At 40.9% G+C, this 25,863-nt stretch overlaps 1 long non-coding RNA gene across 1 annotated transcript in view; it reads left to right on the forward strand.

Moving 5' to 3' along the window:
• The first annotated feature begins 2,536 nt into the window (after positions 1 to 2,536).
• Positions 2,537 to 25,863, forward strand: part of LOC109498082 — a 95,449-nt gene continuing 72,122 nt past the window's right edge. The window contains exons 1-2 of the long non-coding RNA XR_006595373.1: positions 2,537 to 2,621; positions 25,223 to 25,400. This is a non-coding gene — a long non-coding RNA (uncharacterized LOC109498082). The remainder of the gene's footprint in view (positions 2,622 to 25,222; positions 25,401 to 25,863) is intronic.

Raw genomic sequence — 25,863 nt, forward strand, 5'->3', positions numbered from 1 at the left:
CTCTTCTCTCGTGGTCTTACATCTCCGCCTATGCCCTTCAGACTTCTAGTTCCTGCTTCTAAGTTATATCTACCAATAAGTCCAGCTTCCGATGTCAGCAAAATCCCCAGTGCACGATGCCTTCTACTCTCATATCGGCATCTTCAATTTTCTGCCCTTCAGCCCTGGACTACAAACCCCAAACTCTGGATCAATGTAGTCCTCTGCCTGATTCCCCCTGTGCTTGGGGTTCTTGGGAACACAGGTGAAAATCATGCAGTGACCTGGACTGATGCCAATAAAAATGTATGACCCCACTGGAACTCACGCCCAGTAGGTGGCGCTGTAAATTGGTACTACCACTTGGAAAACCATTTGGTAGTATCTATGGAAGCTAAATGTGTACATACACTATGATTTGGCAATTCTGTTCCTAAGTATCACCTTTTTGTTCATCAAAAGACACATCCATAATAGGATGTTCAGAGCAGAAATATTCATAACAACCTCAAACTGGAATTTACCTAAATGCCCATTAATGGAATTGGGAAATCTTACTATGGTTGTTTACCCATGTGGTACTTACAGCAACAAGAATGAGCAGAGTATAACTACCTGCTGAAGCAACATGCATAAACCGTGCTAATTCAGTGTGGAATAAAAGATGCCTAATGAAAAGAATATATTGTTTGATCTCATGTATATAAAATGCAAGAATTGGATAAATTAATCCATAGTGTTTGAAATTAAGATAGTGGTTTTCTTGGGTTTTAGAGAGTCAACCAGGACACAAGGGAACTATCTGGAGTATTCGCAACATCTTATTTCTTGACATGGGGGCTGATTACATGGGTGTGTTCAGTTTGCAAAAATTCACTGAACCATGTAATGTGATAAGTGTGCACTTTAGGGGATATATGTTATACCTCAACAAGAAGTTTTTGAAACTGGAGCGCCTGGGTGGCTCAGTCGGCTGAGTGCCCGACTCTTGATTTCAGCTTAGGTCATGATCCCAGTGTTGGGGGATAAAGCCCCATGTTGAGACCCATACTGAGCATAGAGCCTGCTTGAAATTCTCTCTCTCTCTCTGCCCATCTCCCCCTCTCACTCTCTCTCTCTAAAATAAAACAAATAAATCATTAAAAAAAGTTTTTGAAACAGTCATAAAAGCAGCAAAATACAGTCCCCAACTTCATCTGGCTCTCCTTTCCACTGCAGAAGTCTTTGAAATATAAAGAAACTCCTCCTGCCTCACTCATTTACCTCCCTCTCTCTTAGCATGACTTTATCTTATACTTTAAGGGAAAGCTGAAGTTGTCAGCAGGAGCACAGTTCACACAATTCCATCCCAATGCGAAAGATGCTTCCCAGAGTAGTGCAACTTGGCAGTCTGCAATTATCAGACAAGAATTATTTGCATTTCCTGTCCCTTCAGTTTCAAAATTGTTCCTTTCCTCCTGTGTTGTACAGTCTTCCCATATTAGTCAGACTCCTAGAGGGACTGAATAATGCAAGGAGAATGTCATAATAGGGACTATTTATGAAGGTGTGGGCAGGTGTAGAGAAACCGGGAGGGAGATACAGTCCCCTGGGACTAGCAACAGTGAGAAACCTTTCCCTTCCTTATTTTGAAAGACATGAGGGAAGGGACCAGTTCCCTGAACCCGGAAAGGCTGGCTGTATAACATGGAGAGGACTGCCTGGCTAAGCTTTGGCTTTACCTGGACAGATGGAGCTAACTTATAGCAATGTGATAGAAGGAAGCTGGGGATAAACACCATAGTTTCCCTCCCTTCCCACCTTCTGATCTCTGGCCTTTCTAATGCTTCCCATGTGCTAAACCCACCAGGAGCCAGGGGAAGGGAGGAGGTGATGAAGTCCACATAAGTTGGCTTGCCAGATCCAGACAGGGTGGAGAAGGGAAGCATGTTGGTTTAAAGGGGTGAACAATGGCATCAGCACACTTTCCCTCCACAGATCACTCTATGGAGGCTATTGTGGCTACAGGAAATTCTCACTAACGGTACTACAGACCAGGGGCACCTGGGTGGCTCAGTCAGTTAAGCATCGGCCTCTTGATCTCAGCTCGGGTCTTGATCTCAGGGTCATGAGTTCAAGCCCCATATTGGGCTCCACTGGATGCAAAGCCTACTTAAAAATAATAGTAAAAAATAAAGGTACTGTAGACAAAAGGAAGGGAGAAGTTTCTCACAGTGAAGGGTCACATGACTGGAATTAAAAAGTCAAGGAGAATACAGGACTCCTCTGAGCCCCATGGAAACTCCACCTCTGTCTCTTTATGTTCTTTTGTTAGCTCACTGCTTTTGTTCTCTCATGATGTTTTTGCCATGTTTTCTCTACTCCTATCCGTCTCAATCTTTCAGTTTTTGCTCTCATTGCTTATTTCTTTATTCTCTAGATATTTTTTAGTCAAATTCCCAAAAAAAGGGAAACCAATTAGCTCCTCCCCTATATTCACAGAACAAGCAACACCATAGGTTGCTGACCAGATCATGTTTGGTTGGTTGAGCTCAGTCACGTGCTCCCCTTGGTCCAATCAGCTATTGTTGGAGGGTAAGGTCATGTGACATGAAACATGGCCGCCTAAGCAGCAGAAGCTTTAAGGAGAGGGAGTGCAGTGGGTGAGTACCTATTGATATCCATACATTTATCTTAAATCTTTAGTGTAAAAGATTTCCTTTTTAGTTTAGAGTCTCCCCAAACACAGCCTGAGATACGGACTTGGTTTCAAGTAGTTTATCTAGGGAGTGATATCAGGGAGCAGGAATTAGGGATCCGGTGAGGAAGAAAGGCCCGTATAAGCATGTGTTGTCAATATCACCACTCTAGTTAATGGGGCTTAATTCCATGTGACCTCAGAGAAGTTTACAGAATCCTTCTCAGAATTTGTCCACTCTAAAGATGAGAGGCAGGCATTTTTTCCCCAGCTTTATTGAGATATAAATAACATATAACATTATGTTAGTTTAAAGTGTACAAGGGGATGATTTGCTACATGTTTATATTGCAGAATGATTACCACAATACAGTTAGTTAATACATCTTCCTCTCATATAATTATAATTTTTCTGTGTGTGGTAATGTTACCAAACAGAGAACTGGTTCCGAACTCAGATTCAGCTGTTCACTGCTTAAAAATCAGTACTTGAGAGCCTATTGAGGGTGGGAAAGCAAAGTTTGCTTTATTCAGGAAGGTGACCACCTGGGAAGATGCCGAGCATTTTAAAGGGGGAGTCAGGGGAAAAGGGAGGGGGCTATGTGTGGGAGAAACACATGCCCAGGTGGTTAGTCGTATGTTGATAGGACCCTGAACAGACTTGCTGGCATCTGTAGCAGCTGTTTTCGAATGTGGCCAGGCATTATCTTCTGGGAAAGTTTGATCCTTCACTCCTCAAGGCCAGCTTCAAGGAAACAAGGGTAGTTCTGCTACAGATTAAGGGACTTAGGTTTTAGGGACTTGATGCAAGGAGTGCAGAGCTTAAAGCAAAATAACCCTTAAGACTGGTTGGAGTGCTGTTATAGTGATAACATTTAAGATTTACTCCTTCAGCAGCTTAGAAGTATAAGATACAGAATTTGTTAACAACAGTCACCATGCTGGATATTAGACCCCGAGGACTTACTCATTTTAATAACTGGAAATCTGTACCTTTTGACCAACATCTCCCCAATTCCCACACCCCCTAGCAACCATCATTCTATTCCCCATTACTATGAGTTTGTTTTTTTGCAGGTTCCACATATAAATGAGATCATACAGTATTTGTCTTCCTCTGATTTATTTCATTTAACATAATGCTCTCAAGCTCCATGCATGTTGTCACAAATGGCAGAATTTCCTTCTTTTTTATAGCTGAATAATATTTCAGTGTGTATATATACCACACTTTCTTTATCCATTCAAATGTCAGTGGACATTTAGGTTATTTCCATATCTTGACTATTATGAATAATGAATGTCAAGCATTCATTAACTAGCTTGCATCCCCATGGGTGGATGATTATTATTTCTCCCACAGAGACATCAATTCCCCCATACTTCCAAGCTTGCATGTACTGGGCTAAGCAAGCTCTCACTAGTGCTCAGGACACTGGAAAAGCCCTGGGCAGAAAGGAAAATTCAAAGTACATACCAGAAGTCAGATGCTGTCTGCTTGAAGTGAGTCACAGCCTATACAGAACTATCTCCCTATCCATGGCTGAAGTTAGAGCTGCAGCCAAGAGACCACAGATGGTTCTTCTACCAAGCAGTAGTTAATATCCATTGTTGTCTCCATTTCCTTGTCTACTTTTGCAATACACCTCTCATCCCTTTTGACCTTTGATTCAGGTCACCATGAAACTCATCATAGTTTCTGGGTGCAAAACAAACAACAAAACACTCTTCAATCCTCTATGCTCCTACCTCCCTGAGATATGTGATACTGCTAACCTCCAAAGCCCTCTCTTTGTTTTATGTGCAATCACTTTCCTCTGTGTATTCTCTTTCTCTCTGGCATCTCTTTCTTAGTCTCCTTTGGTTTCTCTTCCTCTGCCCATCATTTAGGGGTCAGTGTTTCCCTAAAGTACAAAATTTGGGTTGGTTCTCACCTACATAAACCCAACCTTGCCTGTAATAGCTTCAGCCACTGCCTCCAAGTGGATGATGCCCCAAAGTATATGCCTGCTGCAGGCTCCTCTTCTGAGGCCCCAAACTGCTTTTCTGCCTACCTACTAAACACCTCCTTTCAGCTCACCCACAGGCACTTCAAACTCATCGTGACCCACATAGAAATGCTTACCACCTACCCCTTCCAAACTCTTCTGCTTTGGAACTAAAGCCAAGTTCCACCCCCTCGTTATATCAGCTGCCAAGCCTTGTCTGAACCACCTCCTAATATTTCCTTCCTCTGTCCTCTTCTTTCCCATGGCCATATCTGGAGGAGCACAGATTCAAAACTAGCCACCCTGATTCCTGCCTGGTTCCACACCACTTCCAGTGTGCGCTTAACAAGCCATCAATCTGATTATTTTATGCCTCTTTAATCTTTCAGTGGTTGCCTTTAAGATAAAGAGTAAGATAAAGTCCTTTAGCAGGACTTATGAAGTGATTCATGATCCAGGGGTGCCAACAATTAGGACCCATCCATTACAACTGCTTTCTAGCTTACCAAGATTTCACATTTACCGGAAAAGGATGTGGTTCCCCACCCCAGTGTCAGTCTTCCAACCCATTCTGGCAAACACCATCTCATTCTTAGGACTTCATTCAGGCATCTCCTGAAGTCTTCAGCTTCCCTGATCACCCTGAGGTAGATTTAGGCCCTCCCGTCTCACTCTTGTCAGAGCCTTAAGCATAGTATGTATCATATCTCACTGCAAAATTTGCCTTTCACTTTGTCTTTTTCACCACACTGTAAACTTGTATCAGTCACTATTGCTGTATAACAATCACACAAGCCCAGAGGCATACAAAAATAAATATTAATGTCTCACATTTCTGCAGAGTTCAACCTATCTGAGCTGGGTGGTTCTCCTGGTCTCTACTGGGCTCACTCATCTATGGTCAGTTGGGGTTCTGTCTGGGCTGGGTTGGGCTAGGCAGCTTATCTAGAGTAGCTCTCTTCCATCTATCTCTCAGCCTTGAAAGCAAGGATTTTGTCTCATTTATCATGGTGCCTGATGTTGAATTGTTGAATCAAAGAGACAATGAGATAGCTAGTTAATATTGTATATATTAAACAGAAAGTACTAAATTGAAACCACTGGGATCCTCTACTCTTCTCAAATCCTCCCACCTACCCAGACCTAAGGCAGCACAGTATCCTCTCACCTATCTTCATAAGGATTATTTTTTCACTATTATATACTATTATTTTTCACTATTCTAATGATTATGATATAAGACTTCTATATTTCTTGCAACCTTCCGGCAAAACATTCAAAAACCAGGTGGTATTTTATCGACAGGGTAAAAATGATTTGCTGCATTCTCTGGAGGTATTTGAAGGAAAGGCACTCTACTCTGGTGGTTTAAAATATATCTACAGATTCTTTGACACTTCCTCAAACAGGTGCAGCTGAATTCTCTTCCCCTTAAGTATGAGCATAGTGACTGACTTCTAAGGAATAGAATAGTGTGTAACTTCTGAGACTAGGTAATCAAAGGCCTTGTGGCTTCTTCCTTTCTTTCTCTTGGATCACTTTTTCCAGGAGAAGCCAGCCACCATGTCATAAAGGCACTCAAGCAACCCTGTAGAGAGGCCTATATGACAAGGAACTGAGGCCTCCAGCCAACTGGCATATGAATAAGCTTTCTTGGACGCAGATAACTCCAGGCCCTTCTGAAGATTGTAGTGGCCTCAACCAACATTGGACTGCAACTTCATGAGAGGCCCCATGCCAGAATATGCTGCTGCTTTATCCTAAGTCTCAGAAACTTTGTGAGTTAACAAATGCTTGTTGTTTTAAGTCTCTAAGTTTTGGGAGAGGCCATTATGCAGCAATAAATAACTAATTCAGCCACTTTGTGAATCAATTATTAAAACCTCTCCCAGAGCCCAGGTTTCATAATTACAACGTTACAAGTGGCTTCCAAACAGCTTACAAAGGGGAGAAAATACAACCACACCCCCACCTTGGAGGCTCCCTACCTGATGTTAAAAAAAAAAAAAAAAAGACAAAATAATTATCTACCTTCCTTGGAGGCTAATAGAAAGAAAACTGTCAGGTTTTAGAAGAGACTGTCAAATTTGACTATAAATGTTGTCCAGGAAGTCTGAGTTGGAAAGCAAATTTATAGAGGAAGAATTGAAAAGGCTCTACCATCATCTCCTTGACTGAAGCCCCGTCCTAATTTTCAAATTCCACGTTTAGCAGCCACCTCCTCAGAGCAACTAGATCACTAGAACGCTAACCTGACCCCCAGGTTATTGAACTTGTCACTTGCTTCACACCCCTCATGTTGGCCCTGAGAAATAAAATACTGCAGGCCAACCCCTATTCTAGCCCCGAAGGTGATAATGAGGGAAATCATGCGACTCCTCAAAATAATGACAAAAGGCAACAGCGTTTGAGGTTGTGAGTCACGGCTGATTGGGAGTCAGGAGAAGGAGAGCAGAGAGAGGAGATGAACATAAGAAGAGCTGAGCAGAAAATAAACACGGGCTCTGCAGACACGAAGCCAAAGGGAACACAACCAGGCCTGAGGCCTCAGAAAGCTTCAGAGCAGGCTGGGCTGGAAGGCTGGACTGGTAGGATAATGGGGGAGAAGCCTCTACAGGGCATCTCAGCCAGGGGAGCTACCACATGTCCAGTCAGGTTTGGCCAGTGATGTGAGGCCTCATGAGCCCCTGAGTCTCCCCTTTTAGTCACTGAACAGCAGCATCTACTTACTTCCTCTTCGTGTCAAGAAACAAATACCAGAAAGCCACTTTTCACTCAGCCCTGAGCCAGGACCAGGGAATATAGACATGAATAAGACCCTAAGGATTTAGAACTTCACAGGGAGATTGACCTGGGAAGGTCATAGAAAAGAACGGAGCAAAGGCAATGAGAGAATATTGTTCAAGGAACTCTGGGAGACAGACAAGGGGTGTCTACTAGATCAGAGCCTGGAGGTGGTGGGATGAAAGATCTAGGAGGCTGCCTAGAGAGGTAGGCATGTGAGCTGCAGAAACAAGCATCACTGTGATGAAGTATGTGTTGTGGGAGAGGGGAAGGCACCCAGGTAACTCCAGAAACAGGTAATATAACAACTGCTCTCAGTTTTCTAGGGCTGCTACAACAAATTACCACAACTGGATGGCTTTAAACAACAGAGTTTTGTTCTCTCACTGTTCTGGAGGCTGGATGTCTGAAATCATTGGCTGGCAGAGCCAATGTCCCTATGGAGGCTGGAGTGGAGATTCTGTTCTTGCCTCTTCCAGCTGCCGGCGGCATGCTTTGGTGTGCCCACATCACTCCAATCTCTGCCTCTATCTTCATATCAATTCCTCCCCTGTCAAGTTTTCCTCTGCCTTGAAGACACTTGTGATAGCACGTAAGGCCCATTTGCATAGTCTAGAGCAATCTCTTCCTCTCAAGATTCTTAATTATTTTGTCTACAAAGACTCTTTTTCCATATAAAGTAAGATTAATCATTTCCAGAGAGTAGGACCTAATATCTTTGGGATCGCACTACTCAGTGTACTACAACAACATAAGACCTGGATGTGCAAAGATCCTGGTGAGCAGATAGTTCAGCATTCGTTGGGCTTAATAGGAAGTGAGAGATAAAGTAGGCCATTACATTATACACCAGGTGAATTACATGTGTGCAGCCTGGAGAGAGCGGGCCCACGTTCTCTCTGCAGCCATGAGGGTAGATTTCAGTATCAAATGACATCACTATGGGCTTTGAGACAGGGAAGTTCAGCCCCTGACCTTACAAATGCCTAGTGCCTAGAGTATGTGGGCAATATATGCTTGCTAAATAAAATTTTAAAAAGTGAACTTTTACAAAGACTATAGGAACCAGGGTGGAAAATGGGGAAAAGGCATTGGGGTACTAAAGGCCAGCCCCCTATGGTGAGACAGTTGTTAGTGCCTTGGAGTCAGGAGCCCCATGGAGTCAGGTGCCCCGTGAAGTCAGGTGCCCTGTGGAGTCAGGCAAGGCCAAAGATGAGACCACATCCTTGTTATACTCCTGCCCTGCTTAACCCAGTCATAGGTTCCTCCCCAAAACTCCTTCTAAATAAATCACTTGCACAAGAACCCTCATCTCAAGCTCTGCTCTAAGGAATCTACCCTAACAGCTTCCCTTCCTGATGATGTGACTCTTAGGAGTGTCTGAGCTAAGCAACGGGTTAGCAAGCAGATGTTCAAACCAGTCATCATGAGTTCTGGAAGGATGCTAATGCGGCACACACCAAAATGAGGGAAGAAGGTTTATCAAAAAAATCGGTATTTAGTAAGTACATGCCAAAAATCCAGTGGTCTGCACCAAGTAGAGTGGTTTTTTTGTTGTTGTTTTTTACCCAGAACTGTTTGGGTTTTTTTAGTATGTATGTATGTATGTATGTATGTATGTATGTATGTATAATTTCTATACCCAACATGGGACTTGAACTCATGACCCTGAATGGAGTCACATGCTCCCCTGACTGAGCCAGTCAGGCGCCCCTAGAACTGGTTTCTAATTAAAGACTATGCCTCTGTCGCTTATCTCACTCTTCACTGCACTAAAAATTTCTGTTTTTGTAACACATATTTTGTTTTCACCAACTAAATTCTTAAATCTTCATGAGTGAGGCCCTGCATGATGGGTTCTTTTTGCCATAATACCTGTCACCATAGCTGGCATTCAGTAGGGGCTTAATGAAAACTGAGAGGTCACATTCTCCTGAATTTGTGTGGGCTTTAATGCTTATGGAGCACTTCGCATACCCAAAGTGTGCTCCATGGACTAAAAGCATCAATATTGTCTAAGAATTTGTTAGAAACGCAGAATTTCAGCCCCCAGCCCAGATCTCTGGGGTAGGGCCTAGAAATCTGTCTTTTAACAGGACCTCTGGGTGATTTTATGGGCGCTAACATTTAAAACCACTAACATATGTCAGCTTATTCAACTTGTTGGAAGATGGATCCACTGGAGGGAAGATGGTTGTCAGAAAGCCACAAAGAAGGAATGGAGCCCCCAACAAATTTGCCTCCATCCATGCGTGTACCATGTGAGTGCTAGGTCAGGCCTATACTGCCCCATCCCGCCACTGGGACTCAGGCGCCAGGTCCAATACTGGCTGTCTTGGGCAAATGATTTGTCTCCCTCAGCCTTTGTTTCCTCATCACTAGAATGGGAACAATCTTAGCACTAGCTCATATTGACTAAATAAATTATGGTACATTCGTACAAAGGAATACTCTGAAGACTTAATGAGGTAGGCTTATATCTGCTGTTGCAAAAAGATGTTCAAGTTATATTTTTAGATAATGCAAGATTCTAAAGAGCAAATTGTGCATGTGTCAGATTAAAAATAAAGGACTCATTACATATATATGTGCATTATACACATACAATAGATTACACACGTGTGTCCCACATATACATTAGTATGTATGTGAACTTAAAGAAGACTCATTAACACATACATATATTGGTAATGTATGAGTTTCCCATAGGAAACTAATATATGTATGTATTTTTATGTACATATTATATACATATATAAAATGTGTGTGTGTAAGAGTCCTCCAGTTTTAATGTCTCATAGACACATACACAAAGCACTGACTGTAGGCGAGGTGCTGAAAATACCAGGGAAAATAAGAAAATCAAGATCTTGTCTATGAGAAACTTACATTCTAACTAGGAAGGCAGCCAACAAAACAAGCAAATACATAAACAGGATAATTACAGATTACGATGAATGTTATGAAAGAAATCATCTAGATGCTCTGATTGCCACTTGAAAGAGGCCTGTTTGATACAGGAAGAGAGGATCTCAGGAGGATGTGATATTGAAGCAGAAACTAATGAAGGACATAGAGCTGGTGGTTAGCATTGCTGGGGAAAGGAGATTCCAGGCAGAGGGAGCAACAAGGACAGAGGCTCTAGGAGGGGAATGGGCCTGGCTTATTTGAGGACACACAAGAGCAGAGCAGTGGAGTAGGAGACGAGTAACAGTTTTAGAAGTTCCAGTGAGGAAGTATGGTAGGCAAACCTTGAGAATTGTGTTAACATATTGGACTTTATTCTAAGAACAAGGAGAACCCATCAAAAGGTTTATCCAGGAAACTAACACCATCTGATTTAGGTTTTTAAAAGGTCCCTTGGCTGCTGAGTAGGAACAGGCTCGCAGGGAAATGTGAGGGAAAGCAGGAACCCCATCTAAAAGGACATTACAAAATCCAGGTGAACTATGGTACAGGTCTATACCGACTGGGTCAGTGATGGTGGAGAGAGATGAGCAAACTCGAGGATTACATTGGAGGTAAAACCAAAACTGAACAATGGATTGAAAGGTACAGGATTAGTACAGGAGTCAGTTGGCTGTTGGTTGATCCAGACTGTCTTTACCTAGGAGAACTCAGATGGAAGCACTCAACTTTGCCCTATGTCTTTCATTCTCCAGTAGGATGGCCTGGGCTTCCGCTCATGGAGATAGCAGAGATACTCAACCGTAATGGAAACAAATAAGCATTTTCTCAAGCCTCTGCTTGAGTCACATCGGCTAATATGCTATTGCCTAAAACAAGTCGCATGGATGAAATCGGAATCAAAAATCAGGGAAATAGGCTCAATCTCTTAATGGGGAGGCTATAAAGCCACATGGCAAAGGGAATGGATACAGGAATGGCTGAAGAAGGGGAAGACAGTGCTTTTCAAAGCACCGGCAGCTCTACATTAACAGCCAGGGACAGGAGAAAACAGAGGTTAACGCAGTTGTGAAATGTTGAAAATGATATGCTCCTATCACTGTCTGTAAAATCAGTGAGCTTAGGAAGCCAAGAATCAAATTGATAAATAAATGCTAGACTGTGCTATGCCCTAGGGCCTATGTGTATGCCAAAATTAGGGATGCTGTGCTTCCTGGCCAATTCTGTTTTATCACAGTGAAGCAGAAACTTCAGGACAGCATGAGATAGACTGACAGACAATTTCATTCTCTCTTTAGTTGAAGTTCTTCTCAGCAATTAGTGACCCAGTACCTTCCCTGACTGGGATTCTCCTGGAATCTCTGAGCTGGTTTATTGCCCCCAGAAGCCCATAGTAATTTCCCTAGAGAAAGCAGAATTTCTGCTACTGTCCCCAGATAAACCATTCCAATAGTCAGGTGAGGATAATGGTGGTAGTGGTGATGGTAATGGTGGCAGTGCATTTTTACTCTGTTTTTGTTTTACTTTGTTTTGTTTTTTCACTTAGGACATAAATTGTGAGCCCTTGAATGACATCAATCGTAATTTTCAACTGTATTGGGACAAGTAGGGATAAGCATCTCCCTAATTTCTAGAAATATAAATAGCAAGGAAACAGGATACTTAAACAAATAAGAGCTTTTAACAGAAGGTCTGCAGATGTTGCCTGCTTCTCCTCATCACTGTAGATCTGTGGTCCGGCTCTGGGAAGAGGCAGGAAGCCTTAGGGCGCCTTATTTGAGAACAGTAGATAAAAGTCACGGTCTGGCAATCCCATCTGCTTCCTTGAAGAAGGAAATATTATAAAATAGTAATGTCAGGGCCCCAGGCAACACAGTTTCCCAAGGGTCTCTGGGTTAACTCAACCAACATGTCCTCTTACATGTAAACTTGGACTCATGATGGGGGTGGAGCAGACAGCTGAGCACACTATGTTGGCCCGCACTGCAAATGAAAAGGTACCATCTGTGCTGCTGCTGAAAAATGATGATGCAGAGATGTGACGTTTCTAATGTTCCATCTGGGTACAATTGAATTGCTTCTTTAAAATAAAAAAATCCATATTTGATATCCATCCTTTCTTGTAATGGTCTCCATCTATCTTTTGTTGTTTCTGGAGGATTTATTTCATGAGAAGTATGACATGAAATATGAAAAGCTAAGAACAAAGGTCTTTGGGGGATGACTGTGGCATTTGTTGTTTCTTTGGCTGACTTGTTCTTCATTTTCTTGTCATTTCAAAAACACCTTCCATATGCAAAATGTCCTCTCCCCGCCTTGGGAAAAAACACCCTGACTAGATAACTGGATAGACAGGCAGAAGGTGAATTATCAGTCTGTTATCTACACACAGAAGGAAAACAGGGCGTGAATTTGCCAGAATACCCAGTTGCCCACATTTCCAAACCAAGAAAAGCCGCAATTAATTTTCTTTCCTAAAAATCATGTTGGTTCTGAAGAACATTCTGAGAATAATAAAAAGGGTAATTAGAAGCACAACTTGAATTCAGAGTGACTTGCTTCTGAAGTATTAAAAGCACAAGAAGGAAACAATAGTATATGGCGGGACTCTAACATGCCTCTCGCCAGGTACAATTATAGATTTGAAATCTGTTGTTATCTTACCATGGCAACCTTCATACTTAATTTCCCAAATGTTGAACTTTTGTCATCCTTCTCCTCTAGGGGAGCCCTTCAACTACTGCTTTCCCTGAATTCATGTCGTGTCCTTGCTTTACAATACCTAGCATTCCTCCAAGCACATGCTGTGGGCTCACTTCCCCAAACCAAGAACAATAGCTAACACCAGGAGAATTGGGTTATGCTCTCGGCAAAAGCACTTAGATGTGTTCTTTCTGTATGATAGAAACCAATGATTGAGCATAGCTTCAAAAGGTCCTTGCCAACTTTGTTTGGCCTCTTGTTCTATCCTGTGCCATTTTAATAAACACTTATTAAGTGTCTACTGTGTGCTGGGAGCATTGGGAAATACAAAGATTGGAATAAGCCATATTGTCTGATCTCCAGAAGTTCACAGTGTAGAAAGAGTAAAATCCAGATCACCAGAAAGCAGTTCTCAATGTGTGATCCCCACACCAGCAGCATCAGTATCACCTGGGGCTTTGTTAGAACTGTAGATCTCAGGGGCACCTGGGTGGCTCAGTCAGCTGGGCATCTGACTTCGGCTCAGGTCATGGTCTTGCAGCTGAGTTTGAACCCTGCATCGGACTCTGTGCTGACAGCTTGGAGCCTGGAGCCTGCTTTGGCATCTCTCTTTGCCCCTGCCCCACTAGTATCTCTCTCTCTCTCTCTCTCTCTCTCTCTCTCTCTCTCTCTCTCTCAAAAATAAATAAACATTAAAAATTTTTTTTTCAAAAAAGAGAAATGCAGATCTCAGACCCTTTCCCAGACCTTCTTTCTCTCTCTCTCTCTCTCTTTTTTTTTTATATTAAGTATAATTTATTGTCAGATTGCTTTCCATCCAACACCCAGTGCTCATCCCAATGGGTGCCTTCCTCAATGCCCATCACCCACTTTTCCCTCTCCCTCATACCCATCAACCCTCTGTTTGTTCTCAGTATTTAAGACTCTCTTATGGTTTTCCTCCCTCCCTCTCTGTAACTCCACCTCCCTTCGCCTCCCCCATTGTTCTCTGTTAAGTTTCTCAGGATCCACATATGAGTGAAAACATGGTAACTGTCTTTCTCTGCCTGACTTATTTCACTTAGCATAATACCCTCCAGTTCCATCCACTTTGCTACAAATGGCCATATTTCATTCTTTCTCATTGCCAAGTAGTATTCCATTGTATATATAAACCACATCTTATTTATCCATTCGTCAGCTGATGGACATTTAGGCTCTTTCCATAACTTGGCTATTGTTGAGAGTGCTGCTATAAACATTGGGGTACAAGTGCCCCTATGAATCAGCACTCCTGTATCCCTTGGGTGAATTCTTAGCAGTGTTATTGCTGGGTCATAGGGTAAATCTATTTTCAATTTTTTGAGGAACCTCCACACTGTTTTCCAGAGTGGCTGCACCAGTTTGCATTCCCACCAACAGTGCAAGAGGGTTCCTGTTTCTTCGCATCCTCTCCAACATCTATAGTCTCCTGACTTGCTCATTTTAGCCACTCTGACCAGCATGAGGTAGTATCTCAGTGTGGTTTTGATTTGTATTTCCCCAATAAGGAGTGCTGTTGAGTCTTTTCATGTGCCTGTTTGCCATCTGGATTTCTTCTTTGGAAAAGTGTCTATTCATGTCTCTGCCCATTTCTTCTTCACTGGATTTTTTTGGGGGTGTGGAGTTTGGTGAGTTCTTTATACATTTTGGATACTAGCCCTTTATCTGATATGTCATTTGCAAATATCTTTTCCCATCCTGTTGGTTGCCTTTTAGTTTTGTTGATTGTTTCCTTTGCAGTGCAGAAGTTTTTATCTTCATGAGGTCCTAATAGTTCATTTTTGCTTTTAATTCCCTTGCCTTTGGAGATGTGTCGAGTAAGAAATTGCTGTAGCTGAGGTCAAAGAGGTTTTTTCCTGCTTTCTCCTCTAGGGTTTTGATGGTTTCCTGTCTCACATTCAGGTCCTTCATCCATTTTGAGTTTATTTTTGTGAATGGTGTAAGAAAGTGGTCTAGTTTCATTCTTCTGCCTGTTGCTGTCCAGTTCTCCCAGCACCATTTGTTAAAGATACTGTCTTTTTTCCATTGGATACTCTTTCCTGCTTTGTCAAAGATTAGTTGGCTATCCATTTGTGGGTCCAATTCTGGGGTCTCTATTCTATTCCATTCGTTATGTGTCTGTTTTTGTGCCAATACCATACTGTCTTGATAAGGTCTCTGGGAGTGGGCAATCTGTATATTCAAAGTTCTTCCAGATAACTAAGATGCTCCCTAAAATTTGAGAATGACTGGTGTAAAGCATTGGAGCACAAGCACCATAAGAGAGATACAAAGTGTTTTGAGTAAAGGGAAAATTATATCTGTTTTGGAAGGAGGGGATTTTTAGGAGTGATATAATTTCTGTGATGCTTTGAAAGTTAGCTAAGATATTGAAATGTAGGCAGTGGAGTAAGAAGAGGACATTCTGGGTGAGTGAAACATGAGCCAAGCAACAGAATTAAGAAAGCAGAAGGCAAATCGAAGAGTCTAGATTGATTGGCATGGAAGGAGATGGAGGTGAGAATCAGAAGATATAAGTTAGGGTCTCAAGCCCCGAGCTGAAGAGCATGTGGACTAACTCAGTGGGCAATGACAAGCCACTACGGTTTTTAGAGGAATAACAAAATTAGAGCAGTGCTTTTGGAAGACTTATGTGATGGTTTCAGTAGGATAACTTGAAGTAGGAATATACACAGGAAGTGGGGAACCAATTGAGTTGACAACTGTAATATTTTGGGTGGGTAATAATGAAAGTTTCAACTAGGGGATTTACAGAGAAAATATGAGGGAATTAATTGGAGAAAATGCGAAGGACTAAATCAATAGCATTTAGCAATTGATTCAATATTAGCAAGAAAATGAGAAGACTCAAAACCTTGATTAACAAGAGATTAGTCATGTCATACACCAAAGATTGAGGCAATCAGAGGATGAGTTGGTTTTGGAAGGGATTTGTTTAGATCATAGTTGACATTTTGTGATTTGGTGCATCATGAAGCTGGGAATGCAGGCATGGAGTTTATAATAAAATCTACAATATTTGACCACATAGGCTAGGTCTGGCTAGGCACATGAGCTAGGCACATGACTTATATCATGTAAAGCTTATACTAACTTTATGAGAAGACATTATTATGCCTGTTTTTATTATTTAAATTAGATTCTGTTGCATATAACAGAAAATCCAAAATATACAAAACAGTGGCTTAAACACAAAGTTTATTCTAGCATGCAGAAGAAATCAGGAGGTGGGCAGGCAAGATAGATACGACGGTTTCAGCAAAATCATCAGAGGGCCAAGTTCCTTCTAATGTCCTTCCGCATCCTCCCCTGGGGAATCCTACCCTCCAGGTACTTCATCAGTCAAGATTGCTGCTGAAGCTCCAACTGAAAGTATGGGAATGGATGCTTGTTGAGAGTATGAATATAGAGTAGGAGGTTGGAAGAAAGAACCTTGGAGGATGACCACTAGGAAGGGCCAGGAGGAGGCATAGGGAAGAGAGGACGACCACGTCAACAAAAGGCAAGGAAACACAAGGCTTAGAACGGCAGGGCAGGTGGGGAGGTGATGTTGGGTCGTGCAGACCATGAAAAACGCTTAATGGGTTGGACAAGGTGGGGTCCTCAGTGACCTTCAAAAGAACAGCATCATTCAAGAGTTCTGCAGCAGCAGCTCTTAGAGTTAAGGAAATACTAGATGATGAAGTAGTGCAGCAGTAATTTCTCTCCCATGAAGTTTGGTGATACAGGGAAACAAAGAAACAATGGCAGTGACTGAGAAATCCAGCAGCATTGAGGTAATGTTTCCTAGACTAGAAGGCCTGAATACAATTTCCCTTTATGATGTCAGGTCTCCTGGAGACCAGATTTAAATTGCTTGAGTGTGTGGGCTGAGACAGCGAAGCACATCTTCCCTGATCGCAGCCCCCGTCCAATTGCTCCCAAGAAAAGTAAAGCGAGTGTTGGCTGATACTGTAGCATAATAAAGGGCCAATACATTTTCTAAAGGCCGTCTGATAAGCTTCATTAATTCATTTTTGGCTTTCCCTCCAAAAGCTGGATAGAAGTTCCTCTAACTCTGGCCTGTGCTCTTGAAGAAAAATTAAATTGCAAAAGTGAGGCTGTTTCATTAGGCCGCACTCCCCCCAGGGTCAGCAAAGGCTCTCTGGGCGCTTTGCAATGGCAGAGCTGCGGCTCCATTTCAGCAAAAATAAATATCAGATTACACACATTGTTTTTGCAGCTGAGGATTTGGTGGAGTGGCTATTGCATTCTGCAGTTGCAGATAAAGAGAGCACAGCGTTTTTGCATCCTTTCTTTATGAAGCCATTTTCTCCCCTCAAGAAGTGCATCCCCAGAGGATTTTTTCCAACAAATGCCTGGTGCTTCTGTGATGTTCATCGTGCATGACTTGCTTTAGAGGTTGTTAAAAATAAAGACAGATAGTTGGGTCAGTTCTCTTGGTGCCTTTCACTCCTCCCTTGTTAGATTTCCACCCCACCCTTACCTCCCTCCCTGGAAAAGCCCTTGTGCTACAAAATTATGAAAGAATGGCAGAGACTGAAACCACAGCACGCCTTTGCAATTCTAACTTTCTAACCTGAAACCAGTGAGCCATAAAACTCTAGAAGCTAAAAGCTGCCTGAGGCAAATCCAAATCTTCTGGCTTTAAAATAGCAACACATCTTTTACCATTTTAGCTATTTTGAGGTAGATTTTCATGCGCAGGCATGCTTGTTGAAATTAAATGTGTTTCATTTGTATCTTTTTTTTTCTTTCTGAAGAAATAGCAGACTTGCGAGGTACTGCTTTCTGCGTCTTAAATTAAAGACTAAATTTGAGTGCCTTGAGTAGGTATTAAATTACCAAACTGGGAGTTTTCTATCTAGATTGGATAGGCCTGGTACCACTCTGGAACCTGGGTACATTTAGGAAAGTTGCCTTACTTGAGCCTGTCTTTGAGTATTCCTGTATTGTCACAGCTCTTAGTCTGGATGCCCCAGAAACAAACCCTAAGATGAGGTTCTGAGGGAAAGTAGTTTATTTGGGAGATGATTACAGGAAACACTGGTAATGTGACTGAACGAAAGGGAGTTCGATCCCTGATGTATCACGGAAACTGCATGAGGTGAGTTGTCGCACAAAGAAAACTTTATTTGGAGCAAATAAGATCACAGAGAATGGCTTCCAAAGCCATGACTCCCTGAGAGAGGGTAACTGGGTTCCTTTTGTTTAGGTTACGATGAATATTTAGATAGGGAAGCCATGTCATCATATGTAGAGGTGGTGCACATGCACCTTAAGGAAACCTCCTATACATAAATTGTATGTTATGTAAATGAGGCTCCTCCTTGGGTGGAGATTTCAGCATTATAATGAGGTAAAGATAAGTACCAGTCATTCCAAGGGGTCACACCACAGTCCATCTGCGCAGGTGCAAGTCATTTAGCTCAGATGGTCAGGGTGGACTGGGCTGGTACCTGTCTTGTCAGGCCTGTTGCCATCACCTGAGGGGTGGTTTTGGGTTCATTTGCAAGAGTTAAAAGGTAAGACAGAAAGGAGATCTTAAGTAAAGATGTAGGACAAAGGTTAGTGAGTTTGTACTCACTACTGCAGGTAGCCACTACCGCAGGTGGGCGGTAAAGGTCAGGTCTTAGGGTCTAGCTGGTGACAGTAAGAGGATGGGGAAATGAGCAGAGAAGAGAAAATAGCTCAAAAAAGGTGCTACTGTGGGCAACTGGTGCTTGATCCTGCTGAGGACTCTGGGAAACACTGCATAACATGAACAGATATGTCCTACCTGAGGGCTGGGAAAGCTTGGGTATTCATCAGCCAACCCCCATCTGTCATTGGTTCACAGTCCTGACCAGAGATGTCAATTCTTTCCAACATCCTCTATAGATTCAATGAAATCCCAATCAAAATCCCAGCAATTATTTTGTAGATGTCAACAAATTGATTTTAATGTGTATATCAAAAAGCAAAAGACCTAGAATGACTAAGACAATACTAAAAAAGAACAGAGTTGAAGGACTTATACTACCCAATGTCAAGATTTAATATAAAGTTGTTATAATCAAGGCAGCATAGAAGTGAGTTGGGGGAAGAGTAGTGGAACAGAATAAAGAGCCTAGAAATAGACCCACAAAAATATAGTCAATCTATCCATGACAAAGACTCAAAGGCAATTCAGTGGAGAAAAGACAGTTTTTTCAATAAATGGTTCTGGACACTAGATACTTATACTTTTCACAAAAATTAACTCAAAATGAACCATAGATCTAAATGTAAAGTGTAAAACTATAAAAGTTGTAGAAGAAAATATAGGGGAAAATCTATATGATCGTGGATTGAGAGATGAATTTTTAGATGCAATACCAAAAGCACAATCTATAAAAGGGAAAATTGATATGTTGCATTTTGTTAAAATTTAAAACTTCTTCCCTGTGAAAGACAGTTAAGAAAATGAAAGAATTGGAGGAACTGCAAAACATGTATCTGATAAAGGACTTGCATACAAAATATACAAGGAATTCTTAAAACTCAACAATTAGAAACTCTTAGAGCTAAAATCTTTTCTTAGAGCTAAAAATCTACAATGATTGTTGATAAAAACAGGTAGAATGTGATTTTGATTTTGTAAACAATAATCACAATACACGTGTAAATAAATAATTTCTCAATAGTCAAGTCTTTTATTATCCCTTCTTTGGAAAGAGAGTTGTTAACTATAAACATTTCCCTCCCCAGCTCTTAGTCTTTTTAACTGAGCAGAAGGGATTATACAGTGAGAGAAGGAATTGCAGGAGAAACTGACAGGCAGATAGAAGGGGAGCATTCCTTAAAGGGGAGGAGGTGCCTAGGAGCTGGAGGCCCCTGTCCATCCCATGCCTCACTGTACCCATAGGTGGTGGTGAGGCCTGAGAGGGAATCTCAAACACACACTGAGCCTCCCATCCAGAGGAAGACTCGGTGCTCCTCTGGACCCTGAAGGCAGTCCCTGCCCTCCTGACCCACTGGACATTAGACAGTGATAAAGGCTGCAATGTTGGGTTGAACATCAAAGACATCCCCCAGCTTTCCAAGCAGTACATAAGCCTCCCATTTTTCTCTTTGACCCTCAAGAAAGATCAAAAGCCCCAGTACTTGCAAGGATCTTCTGACAACCTTGTAGGACATGAAGGTCAGAGGCAGATTTAATCTGATTTGAAGAAAATGGAGAAGTGTGACATTCCTTAGAAAACTGAGTTTATGTGCAGGCAGTCATACACGTTTTTGATACATATAAATGAGAAAACAACTATAAGAGTAAATGCCGAATTAATGATAGGTGTTGAATTCTGAGTAATGGGATTATAAGTGATTCTTATTTTCTTTTTATTTACTCTGTGCTCTTTGATTTCCATTCAAGGAGAATGTATTACCTATGGAAAAATGGGGAAAGGCTAGGTGGTACAGTGTATAGGGCCTGGGTTTTGAATTACTAGTGCTTCTTATTTGCTGGGTCAGTTTGATAAAGTTATTTACAAGTCTTTTTCTTTTTCTTTTTTTAACTTCGGTTCACATTTTATTGCACTGATCACATGTCATGACTGAGAAGACATTGTATGTTGTTGGACTCAGTTTTTGAATAAAATGCAAAACACAGTCTTCACTAGAGCATAATGGTCAATTCTTAAGCATTCCCAAGGTAGTCTTAGATGAGATGTTTCCTGAAGATATATGAAAATATGGCTAGGATAAGAATATGTAATGCACATCCTGACACAAGAAGGGAGGCAAGAAAAGGATCGTGCATTGAAATGATTAGCAAGTTAACTATTTTATGTATTTACCAGTAATTTGAGGCAGACGTGAATGAACAGGAATACTTGGAGGATGATCGTGATTGAAAAGCATTTCAATATGGGGCACTTGGGTGGCTCAGTGGGTTAAGCATCTGACTCCTGATTTCAGCTCAGGTCATGATCTCACTGTTCATGAAATGGAGCCCAGTGTTGGGCTGTGTGCTGACAGTGTGGAGCCTGCTTGGAATTCTCTCTGTCCCTCACTCTTTGCCCCTCCCCACTCACATGCATTCTCTGTCTCTCTCTTTCTCAAAATAAATAAAAAGAAAGAAAGAAAAATATTATATAGTATAAATGACTGCTCAGTGATATTTCTACTTATTTTACTTATTTCTACTTGTATTACTTTTAGTAATAAAATGTTTTTTTCTATGTCATACATGATTGAACACATATTTTGCTTTAAAGTTAACAGTCACAACTGAAGAAACAATGGTTTGTTTTTCTGATGAAGTTACCAACCTGCTGAATCTTAAGGCATCAACAAATGTTGTGTTTCATTTCCCCTGAACAATAAGACCTTCTATTTTGATTATCCAGTAAAATAGCAATTTTGTTTCTCTAGTTGTTTCCATTTGCCAAACAGTCATGACAGTTTAACATGGTGGCTACTGCTTTCAGGGGATTCTATCAGGGGAGTCCTCATTTCCATCACAGCAGCTTCTGGCAATCTTTCATCTAAAGTCCATCCATCAGGACTTTTCAATGGTGGTTGGCCAAGGTGTCATGGCTGCCATGGCTTCATTCTGCTGAATATGATTTTCCTGAAATCTCCTAGATATTCTTAGTGTTATATAAAAATATATCTGTGAACAATGTTCCGAATGGGTGGTCTCTTCGGGTTTTACTTCTCTTGCTGTGAAGTCTTTAATGCAGTCAGAAAAGCAGGTTTCTGTAAGCTTATTGTAGGTTCCAAGAAATTCTTTAAGCTGTTTTATCTGATCAGATTCTGGTATTTATGCAGCCATATTCTTTTGGTGTGTTTATTAATCACCTTTTCTGATGCATGAGTTTCCTTTTTGTTCTGGAAAGTCAGTTGTCCAACCTTTGCTTGAACGTCTCCATTGAGACCTGATTTCTTAAGCACAGGCTCTCACATCAGACACAAATGCAAGGCTGAGCTGCCAGTTGGGTCTAGGGGCAGAGGGTCTTGGTCAGGGCAGGCACTGCAGCTGCGGGATGGGAGAGAACACCAAGTTATTTACATTTCTAAGCCTTATGTCTTTACCTATAAATCCCAATGGTGTCAACTTTGTAGTTATCAAAGAGATTATAAAGAGAGCAGAGTAGTTTGCCATATAATTGCACACATAGATACTTATGATAAGTGTACACTTTAGACTGGTGAACGTCACAGTATGTAAATCTCAGCAATGTGAAAAAACACACAAAAAATACTCATGATGCTTTTGTGTGACTATTTAAATCAACTACGGAAATAGCTAACCTAGATACCCTGATGAATATTTATAAGGTTGGCATATGTCCATCATTTATATCTTTAAATTAAATACAAAAATAAAAACATTACTTTTTTCAAGCTTGTTCCATAATGCCAACTGAAACTCCCAAGAAGTTCTGCATTCTAACAACTCTTCTAAGAATGACTTAAATCCACAGTACAGGTTATCAATTAGAGGTGATGGCTATGTTCCTTGATGGATTGTTCAGAGATCACTTAATCCCTGCCCACCTGACATTTTTCTGCTACTAAAATGAAAAGAATGGTCCTTGTCTTAAGGTGAATTATATCCCCCCCCCATTTATATGTTAAAATCTTAACCCCCAGTACCTCAGAATGTGACTGTATTTAGAGATAGGGTCTTTAAAGAGGTAATTAAGTTAAAATGAGGTCATTAGAGTGGGCCCAAATCTAATATGACTGGTGCCCTTATTTAAAAAAAGGAGATTAGGTCATAAACATACACAAAAGGAAGACCATGTGAGACATAGGGAGAAGATGGCCATCTGCAAGCCAAAGAGAATCTTTAGAAGACACTAGCCCTACTGACACCTTGATCTTGGACTTTCAGCCTCCATAATTGTGAGAAAATAAATTTCTGTTGTTTAAGCCATCCAATCTAGGATACTTTGTTATGGCAGCCCCACAAAACTAATATCGTCTTTTTGCTTGTCTGAATTTGGGGTGTTGGAAGGAATCTGAAAGACATTTAGGAAAATCTTAAAACTCCTTTTTTTACAAAAGTCTAATAAAATTATTATCATTTGTGGTGCACCCATACTTACAATTATGATGTGGCAGCTATTCCTATTCCAATATATATAGCAAAGATATTTTCTCTTTAAGTTTAAAATAAACTGTGGCATGGAGGAAGGTATCAAAATTACATGTTTTGGGGATAGATTTCTCCACTCCCTTCAAAGGATAAAGGACATAGTATTTGCTTGGTTCAATGATCAAGACTTTGTGCTGAGAGGTGGAAGAAGAGAAGACCCGAAGAAGTTAAGATAATGAAATTACTTTTCATAAATACAAAAACCAGAAAAGAGGGGCTGTAGGGAGAAGAGCTAGCACAATGGAAGACTTTGGGAGAATAAGTGAGAAAGAGATTCAGGAGCTTTGGGTGGGAGAAAGAGGTGTGTAAGTAGGGCTCCTAGAAAGGTATGCTGGGCAGAATGAAGTGCAGTGTCTCTTCATTCTTCAAAGAAGAATTGTCATAAGACTTTCACATTATTCTCCAAGGCTTTTGATTCAAGGACCCCCAAATTCATGGTGCTTTTCCTGACATTCCAAAATGTTGAAGAGATTGTGAGATTAAAACAAGGTAGCTTAAAAGATAGCTCATCCATTTAGTCAGTTTCTCTTAAAATTTTCCACGATGTGAAATGCAAAGTAATGTGCTGTAAAGACAATGATTAAGCAAAGGGTATTTTAAAGTTTACTTTTCTTTCCATTTGATTTCTCTGCTTTCAAGTATCTGCTCCTCAGTCCATCTGTTGTCCTATTTTGATTGTTTTTGGCAAACAGATGCAGGAGAACACTATTGCCGTTTCTGTTTTATAAAATCTCAGAGATAAGAACATAATGTTAGTCAGGTTTTCCTTTGTGGGGAAAAATTGTGAAGTACTGAAATACATCAAAAAAATATTACTGGATGTTTTCAAAGGAAAACTAAGCATTGTCTAGCATCCCCCTCCAGCTTATTGGTTCTACGGTGTCTTTATGACTTTCATTATATTGGTGTTATTTACAATTCTGTAAATTGTACATAACTGAAAGAGATACAAATGATTCTTATCCAAAAATATGCAAATGAATTTGAAGGATGTTCCATTAATTTCCCTCCCTCTCTGTGGAAGAAGCCATTATGGCACAAATTAAGCAAATTCATTGCAACATTCCTAATAGCCTTCATATGCGTTTTCTCTTTGGATTTTCCTTCGAATTGGTTGTAACATCTTACTGGTTCCCTCCTTAATTAGTGAGTTAAATAAAATCTTTGACATATGCCCATTTTATATATGTATGAGATGTGAGTTTATCTTTTCTAAAAAATTATCCTTTAATACTTTCATGAGTTGACTGTCTTTCAGCCTTTAGAAACCCAGCTGAATATTAGTCTTACCTGCGTTTCAACTGGACACAATATTGAATTAATCTTTTGGAGTGAGAAATAGCAGGGGATGGCTGGGGAACAGTGTAGTTGAACTGACCTCTCTATACCTCAGTCAAAAGTCTCAACTGCGTGCATCTCCAGTGAACCCAGGGGACCTGAGCCATGATCTGCATGACATTTTTATCTCTGACATTCAGTTTGACTTTCAAGTATCACAGAGTAGCAAAAAAAAAAAAAAAAAAAAAACCAACAAAAAAAACCCATGAATCCAAAATGAAACAGAATATTTTTCAACTTGCCACTATACCATCCAGTCTAATGTGAAAGAAAATCCATTTCATTTTGCCACTGCCTGCTGATTGGAATGAACTCAGCTGCCCTTCAAAGGTTCAGCCTCTTGAAAGCAGTTGCAGTTATTGCTGTGAGCCAAAGGGAGAACAGGAGTTAACATTCTCAAATTCCCCTGAGAGTTGTTTTTGGATGGGTGGGGGAGAATGTATTTGGTGAATGGTTTTAGCTTACACCGAAAAGGTACTTTAATTTTGGTCCATTTTTATGTATGAAAGTAAAAGTAATATCAGAGAAATGTGTTGACAACTTCCAGTGAGTAAAATATCTGCCATCTTGAGATAAGTGTTGCCAGAAAATAGAAAATGATGCAAGAGGTTTACCCTGTACACATTATCCTATCAGAATTAGAAGCATATGCCATATGTTTTTGTAGGGGAGGAAAGAAATCATTTCCTTCTACTCTTCTAGGTTCTCCACTGGGGGACCCTGTAACAACAGAGTATAACAAGAGAAACAGAAGTTTATTAACCTGTATATATCCCATATACATGGGAGAAGCTCAAGGATGAGTAACTCAAAGAGATGGCTAAAACTTGAACCTAAATGCTGTCTTCAACTAAAACAAAGGAAGAAGGATGTAAAGGAGGTAAGTTATGGGCAGGTAAATAGAAAAAGTACAGTAAAGAAGGGAAAGGTTTGTTATGTAAATTTTAGTCTATGCCTTTTCTATTTGTAAGAGTCTCTTGGGATTTAGAGTCACTACAAAGAGGGAGACACTTTTACAAATGAAGATTTCCTTTATAAATGTAGATTTCTCTTACGAAAGAGTAACTTCTACTGTTTTCAGAACTTCTGCTTCTGCTGTTTCTTTTTCTTTTTTAATTTTTTTTTTGTGTTTATTTATTTTTGAGAGAGAGACAGAGACAGACCGTGAATGGGGGATGGGCAGAGAGAGAGGGAGACACAGAATCAGAAGCAGGCTCCAGGCTCTGAGCTGTCAGCACAGAGTCCAATGTGGGGCTTGAACTCACAAACCATGAGATCATGACCTGAGCAGAAGTCGATGCTTAACCGACTGAGCCACCCCAGTGGCCTGCTTCTGCTGTTTC

Source organism: Felis catus, chromosome A3 (assembly GCF_018350175.1).
Source record: "Felis catus isolate Fca126 chromosome A3, F.catus_Fca126_mat1.0, whole genome shotgun sequence".
In the NCBI taxonomy this organism is placed as follows: Eukaryota; Metazoa; Chordata; class Mammalia; order Carnivora; family Felidae; genus Felis; species Felis catus.